This window comes from Procambarus clarkii, chromosome 16 (genome assembly GCF_040958095.1).
Source record: "Procambarus clarkii isolate CNS0578487 chromosome 16, FALCON_Pclarkii_2.0, whole genome shotgun sequence".
Taxonomy (NCBI): Eukaryota; Metazoa; Arthropoda; class Malacostraca; order Decapoda; family Cambaridae; genus Procambarus; species Procambarus clarkii.
Genome location: NC_091165.1, coordinates 38591481 through 38601842, shown reverse-complemented (window position 1 = coordinate 38601842; position 10362 = coordinate 38591481). Strand labels below are relative to the sequence as shown.

Genomic DNA, 10362 nt, shown 5'->3' with positions numbered 1-10362 from the left:
GCCTTGGCTGAGACCTTCACATATGAGGCCCCAGACTTCGACCTAAACCCAAGCAAATCAAGCAAGAAAGTGCCCTGCTTTGGACTTTACCTCAATCACGGTGGCAATTTCAACGGCAATCGAAGCACAAGAATGGTCATTGCCTTAGAATGCAACAGGATCATGAACCAGCTCAGGAAAACCATTCCTTACCCTGTGTTTGTCCACCACGAGACCGTGGAACGCTATGTAGACCTCTGCGCTCTGGAGAGTGCATACATCGACCCTAAATTCGACGTCAAGAGGGGACAAGTGACCTTCCTGGAAGAAGATGAAGACCCGACAGGAATACCAATACCACCGCTAACATTCGGGAAGTACATGCGAATACCTCCTGGCCAAGACACCACCAAGCAACAGTGAACTTACCTCTCACCATCTCAATAAGGAAGACGCCTCCTCCAAGCCAGACAGACCACCTCAAGTGAACCAGGACGACATCACCCTGCCCCACCACTAGCCTCCTGCCGCCCAAGAAGAACTTAAGCTACAGGCTTTGACTGAAAAAACATCTCCAATCCAAGGTGGACGGGCCACCGAACTTTCAAGCCTCCTCTCTCCACATCCAAATCCTCTTCCAAGAATTTCATCGCCCCATCCTTCTTCCTCCCACATCCTTTCCAAGCTCTTTGGACATCAAAGCAAAGCCGGCATAAAACACCACAAACCCACAACAGCAGCAGCAATGTCAGGACGCGGCAAGGGAGGCAAAGTGAAGGGCAAGTCAAAGTCTCGCTCCAGCAGGGCCGGACTTCAGTTCCCCGTGGGCAGAATTCACCGTCTGCTGCGTAAAGGCAACTACGCCGAACGCGTCGGTGCTGGCGCTCCTGTCTACCTGGCAGCCGTCATGGAATACCTCGCTGCCGAAGTTCTGGAGCTCGCCGGTAACGCCGCACGTGACAACAAGAAGACCCGTATCATCCCACGTCACTTGCAGTTGGCCATCCGCAACGACGAAGAACTCAACAAACTTCTGTCTGGCGTAACCATTGCACAGGGAGGTGTTCTTCCAAACATTCAGGCAGTTCTTTTGCCAAAGAAGACAGAGAAGAAGTAAGCACTTCTGCCACCCACCACGACAAATACCATAACCAGGCTCCATCCGGAGCCACACACACTTTAATAGAGAGATTCAAGTAGACAATCAACTTTCAAACATTAATAATAACATTTATATTGATTTCATTTGGAATGTGTACATAACAAACAAACAAACAAAACAAAATTATAGGGGATATTCAGCATCACTTGGAATATTAACCAATCATATAAATCCAATATATATTTTATATTTTACTTTAAGCGAGGAATTCATATTCTATCAATTTTTAATCATACAAATGAACAAAAGCAATTCTTCAATAGACGTAACGAATGAATAAATGATCAAGGTTTTAATGTGTTTCATGAATAAATATATATATATATATATATATATATATATATATATATATATATATATATATATATATATATATATATATATATAATATAATATAATATAATATAATATATTATAATACTTGTGAACCAGAATATGTTTGAGCAGCAGCGATCGTGCCATTGGCCGAAGTGCAACAATTCAAATAATTTAAAGGGCCTGCTCGGGTATATAAGAGAGGCTGGGAGACTGGGGCCGGTGGTGGGTGATGGGTGATGAGTGATGGTGTGGTGTGGTGTGGTGTTGTTAAGAGTTGATTTACGGCCAGCCAGCCAGCTGCAGCCAAGGCAGGGCAGGGCAAGGCAAGGCAAGGCAAGGCAAGGCAAGGCAAGGCAAGGCAAGGCAAGCAGGCGGGCGGGCGGGCGGGCGGGCAGCCAGCCAGCCAGCCAGCCAGCCAGCCAGCCAGCCAGCCAGCCAGGCAGGCAGGCAGGCAGGCAGGCAGGCAGGCAGGCAGCCAGGCAGCCAGCCAGCCAGTCAGCCAGCCAGCCAGCCAGCCAGCCAGCCAGCCAGCCAGCCAGCCAGCCAGGCAGGCAGGCAGCCAGCCAGCCAGCCACTCCCACTTTGTATTTATATGCATTCAATTTATATTCAAACATTATATATGTTAAGGGCCTAGTTTTAGTGTTTATTTTAAAAATGACAAACATCGAGTCGTTTTACCAGTCCTTTAGCGTTAACGGTGATGCATTTTAAAACTGAACAGAAATCACCTTTTCTGGATATATCAAATATCGAATCCGCTTAATGTGCCTACAATTCAATCATTCAAAAAATACATAATTTACATCATGCCTTTTCATAGAACAGACAATAAGATTTGAGACAATAAGAACTTTAGTTTTATAACTAAAGTTGCACAATTATACCAACTCTATGGTGGCTGGGTGGTAAGGTGTGTGGCTGGTGTTTTGGAAGTCGCGAGTTCAAACGACCCAATGGGAGTACTTTTTTTTTTTTTATGCCATACAATCTTCCTAGTACTATTATGTAGGTGTGTGTGTGTGTGTTTTTATTCATTCTTTGGTTTTATAGATGACATACATATTGACTCCTTTTACCGGTCCTTAATTAGGCTCTGGGGAAGCAATGGTGGTGGTGGTGGTGCATTTAAAACTAAACCAAAAATCACCAGTTCTGGACGCGTCAAATATCATATCCGCTTAATGTGTCTACAACCTAATTACTTAAAACTACACTATTTAATTCATTCATATCACGTGCATATTGGTCATTATGCTCATACAACCGACATAACAATTTATTTTCATTATTAGAATCATACATTTCATCAAGTAATACAGATACAAAGAGATTTTCTTTCTGAGAAGACCGTTAGTATTGGCTGGCTGGCAGGCAGGCAGGCAGGCATTTGAGGGTTATTATTTCGCCTGTTGATTGGGGGGAGGGTTGATGTGTTAGGGGGTTTTCGGTTAGGTGTGGTGGTGGTGATTGGTGGTGATTGGTGGTGATTGGTGGTGGTGGTGATTGGTGGTGATTGGTGGTGATTGGTGGTGAGTAGTGGTGGTGGTGGTGGTGGTGGTGGTAGTAGGTGGGAGGGGGGGGGGGGGGGGGAAGGGGAATGATGGTCTGTGGATTCCTTCTCCGTACCCCTTACATATAAGCAAAAACATGCCTTCCTGTGGGTATAGAAACATTAACACAAATTATATCAGTAACTGATATTGTAGCCTTTTAAACAGAAAAGATTTGTACATACAAATACTTTTAAATTATCATTTATTTGTGGAAATGGCATTTACGTCATTAAATTGATACCTCAGCATCAAGTGTCCTGCAGTGGTCCAGTGGTAAAGTGTATATAAGTGATGCGTATTCTTGGAGTTGCGAGTTCAAACCCGGATTAAGCTATATATATATATATATATATATATATATATATATATATATATATATATATATATATATATATATATATATATACATATATATATATATATATATATATATATATATATATATATACAACATGTTTTGTTTTGGTTGTTTGTTTTTGTATAAAGCCTCACACACTATATTAAGCGAGTTTGTTTTAAACATGACATACATATTAATTCATTTTACCAGGCCTTATTCCACACAACTCCGTGAATTTCCCGTGGAGCCAGCCAGCCAGCCAGCCATTCAAACAAAAACAAACGAAACAAAACAAAACAAAACAAAAAACATTATTGCCAACAGCATTTGGTGTTCCCAGGCGGTCACCCATCCAAGTACTAACCAAACCCAACGTTGCTTAACTTCGCTGATCGGACGAGAAGCGGTGTTCTCAACGTGGTATGGCCGTTGGCATGAGACTGCCTACACATTGTGGCTAATAACCAACTCTTTTTAGTCATCACATCACGGCAGGATACGGACCTTCTTGTGGTGTCTTAATGATAATTGTATCCTAACATATTTTTGTCTCCTTGGCATGGATATTTAACATCGTTTATTCAGTCTTGGGTTTATGTTCTTTCGCCATTTACAGACATTTTACATCTACCTACTTCCTCAGCCTACCCTGCCAATTTCTAATGAATTTGTGGATTTTCTTTTGTAATACATACATGTGTGTGCTCATCTGCTCTTCAGTTTTTATGATATTTGTCTCATCTGTCCTGCTTTATGATACTTTTACAAAGAACATGAACAAATGCTTCTATTTTAGAGAAGATATGGGATCCAGGTTTCGGAGCCGTAAAACCAACCGTCGTGATTGGTGGACGAGTTGCCAGGTTGCAGCTTCTGTACCGTGCCGGCACATAAATAGGTTCGGCTCAAGCGGCGGCAGCATCATTCCCCCGTGACTGTCTGAGCGTCTCTCATCACCTTGGTTATCTCATCATCATCATGGTAGAAGCAAAGCCTACCAAGAAGGCTGCGGCTGCTGCTGCTGTGGTGGCCACCACCAGGAAACCTCGCGTCCAGGTTGCTCACCCGAAAACTAGTCAAATGGTTCTAGCCGCGGTCGCAGCACTCAAAGACCGTAAGGGCTCGTCTCTACAAGCAATCAAGAAGTACGTTGTTGCCAACAACAAAGTCGAGGCTGCCAAGATCGCCATTTACATCCGAAGATTTCTCAAGAAAGCAGTGGCTGACGGCATTCTTGTTCAGACCAAGGGAAGTGGAGCTAGTGGATCATTCAAGCTGGCCGTAGCAGAGAAGAGGGCCGTTCTAACTCCCAAGAAAGCCACCACAACCAAGAAACCATCTACAGCAGCAAAGAAGGCCGTGGTAACTCCCAAGAAAGCCGCCACAAGCAACAAACCACCTACAGCCTTGAAAAAGAAGCAGCAGCAGCAGCTTGTTGTTGGGAACAAAAAGCCCAAAATAAAGAGAGCTTCAAAATCTCCCAAACCACCCAAGGCAAAGAAAGCTGTCAAGAAAACAACAAAGGCAAAATAAACGACGACATGCAAGCAGCATGAATACACATGACAATAAACATCCAGGCCTCCCCCCTCAGTGGAGGGGCCTCATATGATTCCAAAAAGAGTTTAGTTTTGTAGACAAATAAATCATTACTTTTGGGGTAGATTTACTCTGTATATTATATATATATATATATATATATATATATATATATATATATATATATATATATATATATATATATATATATATATATATATATATATATATATATATATATATATATATATATATATATATATATATATATACACACATACATGGGTGAGGTGATATGGTACCAAAGTTTTGGGTGAGGTGATTGACATTTACACAAGATAAAACACGAACCAATGGGAATAAAAACATAAGAATGGAAGTAACTGCAGAAGGCCTATTGGCCCATAACACAAGCACTTCCTCTTGATGCTTCTATATTGGTTCGGAGTCTTGAAGCTATAATATATATATATATATATATATATATATATATATATATATATATATATATATATATATATATATATATATATATATGCACACAAAACTAAATAGTCTTGTTAGACAAATTGCCCCTATTAGAGGCAAGTTGACTAACAAGCCGAATGACTGCAATTGTTTTGAATTTGAGTTAAATCTAACATAGAAATGTAATCAAACCTAACCTAACCTATGCTAACCCAAGCTAAGCTAACCTAACCTAACCTAAGCTAAGCTAAGCTAACCTAACCTAACCTAACCCAGCAATTCATGATCTTAATATAATACTGTTAATTGGATAAACCAATTTGGAAAGAAATGTTCGAAAATAACAAAATTAACTGTGCTTGTTAGGAAAATTGGGCCTTGCATACTTGTCCCAATAGTGTGGTTCTCGCTTTTAGGTACGACATAAACGTATACCTAAGTTGAGAGAGAAAAAGATTCGCACTCAAACATGCATATCGATTGCCAGTCCTGAATTCTGGGTAGATATTCGTGTCCTCCCTTTTCATTTACCATCATTTGGATACTATCAAAACAGCTCTGAGAAGGATAAAATGAATAAAACGGGTAGCTCACTCATGTAAAAAGGAAGAGTTGGGAAAGATCTCTCTCTCTCTCTCTCCCTCACCCCCCCCCCCCCCACCACCAATGATCCTGCTCTGCTAGTATATAACGGAACAAACCTTCCCCCCCCCCACCCCTCCCTCCCCAATCAGAGTCCCTTTAAGCATGCGAGGATAAAAAATAGATTTCATAAGACCCAATGTGCTAGCTGATATCAAAACAATTTATGTTATCGTCTATTAAGCCCTTCAGTAAAAAAGTATAGGGACCTAATTAGGTCCCGTTTTGAGGTGGTGGTGGGTGGAATCGATGGATTAGCCAAGCTCTTATCCGCCGAATCCGTAGAGGGTACGACCCTGGCGCTTCAGAGCGTACACCACGTCCATGGCAGTGACGGTCTTCCTCTTGGCGTGTTCCGTGTAGGTTACAGCATCACGGATGACGTTCTCGAGGAACACCTTCAGGACGCCACGGGTCTCTTCGTAGATGAGACCCGAAATACGCTTCACGCCGCCACGACGAGCTAAGCGACGAATAGCGGGCTTGGTGATGCCCTGGATGTTGTCACGTAGCACCTTACGATGACGCTTGGCGCCACCCTTTCCGAGTCCCTTGCCTCCCTTGCCGCGTCCAGTCATGGTGTTGAAGTTGTGTGAATAATAAAATTTCGGCAGAACAGAATAGAATAATACAGGAGAAGATGCCCATAGGGGCGAGCTTGGAAGTGGGGACAGAAGAAGATAAGGGGGGGTGAGAGGAAGAAGATTTGTAAGAGAAAAAGTGCCAGGGCTAAACCCAGCTGCGTGTCGTTAGGTTGCGGCTTTCGAGGCAGGGACTCAGTCGGGTGTTTTCAGTGACAACATCGGGACATCACAAACTCACAACATCACAGTGATTGGCTCAAGAGCGTCAGGGCTGAACTTTTTTACGGATTGTTTGTGCTGGTTGTTGAGAGCTGAATATGTAATGATAGTGGATGCTGGGTGTTGAGAGCTAAAGTTTAACGAAATACAGAGTTAGGAAGAGGATCATGGATGGTAGAGAAGAGGTCATGATTGTTTCGTGGTAGTCTGAGAGTGTGTAGGAGAAAATCAATGTGTTGTTCATGATGAGTGAGTAGTCTATCGATTTGTTTGTCTGATAGAGTTTTCCAGTAGGTATTTAGGGCAGGAATGTTAGTACTTTCATGGAGACTTTGATTGGTATTTAACTCTTGCCATCGGGTGTTGAGTACCCATCTTAGTGCTCTGTTCTGTATTCTTTGAAGTTTTATTTTGTTAGTGCGTGCAGATAGAGAAAGAGCTAGTGGAGCGTATGTTAGGAGAGGTCTAATGAGTGCTTTGTAAAGGTGCATTTTTGTGTCAGGTTTTGCAAATCTAAGTCTGTATAGTTTCTTCATGGCTTGAAGAGCTATTGCATGTTTCTGTGTTATGTGTGTGTGAAAGAGTAGTTGTCGATCAAATGTGAGTCCCAGGACTGTGGAGGAGGGAGATACAGAGATGTAAGTAGGATTTTGAGTGTATGAATAGAGTTTGAGAGGAATTGGGCGAATAGTTCTTTTACAGAAAAAGTAGGTGATTTTAGATTTGCTGGAGTTGGTTTTTATACGCCATTTGTACTCCCACTCAGTGACAACATCAAGTTCTGTTTGTGCTCTGTTTGTTAGTGTATCAATGGTGTTGCTGGTGACAAGGTGAGAGACATCATCAGCATAACATATGGTTAATGAAGTGTGATGAACAGGGTCAGGAATGTCGTTTATGTATAGGATGTAGAGTGTTGGGGCAAGAACAGAACCTTGGGGAACACCGGCGTGTAAGTTGAAGTAGTCAGAGTGTTGTTGGAGGAACTTAATTCGCATTGTCCTATTGTCTAAGTAGTTCGAAAGAAGTTTGGTGGTGATGAGAGGAAGATTAAAGTTGTTGCATAGTTTGAATTTTAAGCCGTCATGCCAAACAGTGTCAAAGGCCTTCTCAACGTCCTTAGTGATGAGTGCAGTCTTAAGTCTTTGGTGCTGATTGATACTGAGGTAGTTAGTCATGATGTTTAAGGCGTCGTGAGTGGACCGGTGAGGCCGAAATCCAAACTGTTTGTTAGTGAGTAAGTCATTGTGTTCAAGGTGCGTTCTAAGTCTCTGGTTGATCAGCCTTTCAAAGACTTTGCCAAGTGTCTCTAGAAGGCTGATGGGTCTATAGTTCTTTGGGTCAGTGTGGGGTTTCCCAGGTTTTGGAATAAGAACGGCTGTGGCAGACTTAAAGTTGAGTGGAAAGTACCCAGAGGCAAGGGAGGCGTTGAATAGGTTAGTGATAGCAGTAATGATAGAAGCAGGGAGTTGTCTAAGAAGGATATGTCCAATGCCAGACGCACCAGGGGCTCTACGACGAGTGCCCATGAGAGCTGTCTTGACATCAGCTAGAGTTAGGGGAGTCTGTAGTTCAGTGTTTGAATTGAGATTTTCAAGGTGAATGAGGTCGTCTGGTGTAGTTGCTTGTCTATTTTGGTGTATCCAGTCTTCGACTATTTCAATGTTGGGGCGTGCAAATGGTTCAGGAGGATGTGGGTGAAAGATTTGTTCCCAGTGGTGTTTAAAAATGTTGAGAACTGCTTCAGGATCAGTGATTTTGTTGTTATTATTTAGAAGGTATTTAAACGGTGTGTGAGTTGATCCTTGTAATCGTTTGATTCGTTTCCAGAATTCTTGAGGTGTCAGTTTTCTGTATTGTTCTGCTTGTTCTATAAGGTGTTTCCAATGTTTTGTGTGGTCTTCATCTAGGCTGTTAAGGATATGGTTTTTTAATGCTGTTAGGTCCCATAGTATTTGTCCATGACGATGTATGTTTTGTAAGAATCTAGTGTGATAGCAAGCTAAGAGGCGTTTGGAGCGAATGGAGGGGGTGAAAGTGAAATGTGGTTTGTGTGCTGTTTTAGGGATGGAGATGTTTGCTGCATGAATGATGGTGTCTTGTATGTTGCGTGCTTGTGTGTCGATGTCAGTGTGATGTTTGTCATTGTATTCATAAGTGAGATCAGTGTCATCAATGTGTTGTTTGAACATGTCCCAGTTTGCCCTATGGTATGAGAATTGAGGAGTGCTGGGGATGAGAATAGGATTTGTGGAGACTGTGAGAATTAAGGGAATATGATCAGAGCCCGTAATGGGCCCTGGTGAAATGAAGTGTTGCAAGTTGCTGCCGTGTCTGTTGGTGAATATGAGATCAGGCCGGCCAGAACCTGTATGTGTGAAACAAGTGGGGAAATCAGGGCCAAGAAAGAATAGATGTTTTTGGGTGTATATTTGGTGAAGCTGTCTGCCATGCTGATTTGTGGTATTGTGGTGGAATGTAGGGTGTTGTGCATTGAGGTCTGCAAGCAGAAAAACAGGCAAGTGAGAGTTGTTGAAGAGAGTTATGAAATCTTGCATGGGAATGTCGGTGTTAGGACGGGTGTAGGTTGTGCAGATGATGAGAGACCCCATTTGTGTATGAACTTTAATGGCTAGGAAATGTTTGTGAAGCCAATGAGTGTGTAAGAGTTCGTGTTTGTATGAAGAACGGATGAGTATTGCAACTCCTTCATGTGCTTCATCTGGTGACTGGTAAGAGGTGTAGCCATAATGTTTGATTTTATATGAGTTCGTGATGTATGTGCTATTTAATAATAGCACATCAGGTCTCTCGATCTCAATAAAATCTGACACCATGTGTCTAATGTTGAAATATGCCCGCACATTAAACTGTATGATCTTTATGAATTTTTAGGTTTTGATGGGGTGCTGGTGGGGTTTTGTGCATGTACAAGAGCATGAGGGTTGCGTGATTCAATGAGTTGGGCAGTTATTGAGGAGGGTGCATCTTGGAGGATGGTGGTAGGAATTGTAGGATATTTACAGCGGGAGGTGGGAGTAAGACAACGGGTTGCTGAACGGGCTCGGGACGAGACAAGATGAGTTACAGAAGAAATGACTGAAGTTGTTGGGGGATGGAGGGAGACAGAAGGCTTGTTGACAGGGACCGGGTGAGAGGTATCAGAGGTTGTAGTGTTAGTAGTCAGATTGGAAGTGGAGAGGACAATGTTGGGAGAAGAGGTTGAAAGTGCCTTTGACATGGATGCTTCAGTTTGGGATAGTCCAGGATGTGCTGTTTGGTCAGTGGCACCGTTTTCTGTAGCAGTCAGGAGTGGGTTGGTAGGAGATTGTGGGGGAACTGTAGTATTTTCTTCAGCTGAAGTCATGGTGTTTTGTGGAGTGAGGACTGTGGGCGAGAATGGAGCAGAGCGCAATAGTTGAGTAGGAGGAACAGAGATACTAGGAAGGCCGTTATGAGTGAGAAAGATTGGAAGATAGTCAGCAAAGTCACGGCCATCGTCCTTGGCCTTCAAGTAAGCAGCTTGTACACAGGCAGTGACTCGTTCATATGCAA

At 42.6% G+C, this 10362-nt stretch overlaps 1 non-coding gene across 1 annotated transcript; it reads right to left on the bottom strand.

Annotated features, from left to right (window-relative positions):
- Window positions 1-3670: 3670 nt before the first annotated feature.
- LOC138365480 (5S ribosomal RNA) lies at window positions 3671-3789 on the bottom strand. Its single transcript, XR_011228835.1, has one exon. It is a non-coding gene; the product is annotated as a 5S ribosomal RNA (ribosomal RNA).
- Window positions 3790-10362: the final 6573 nt, after the last annotated feature.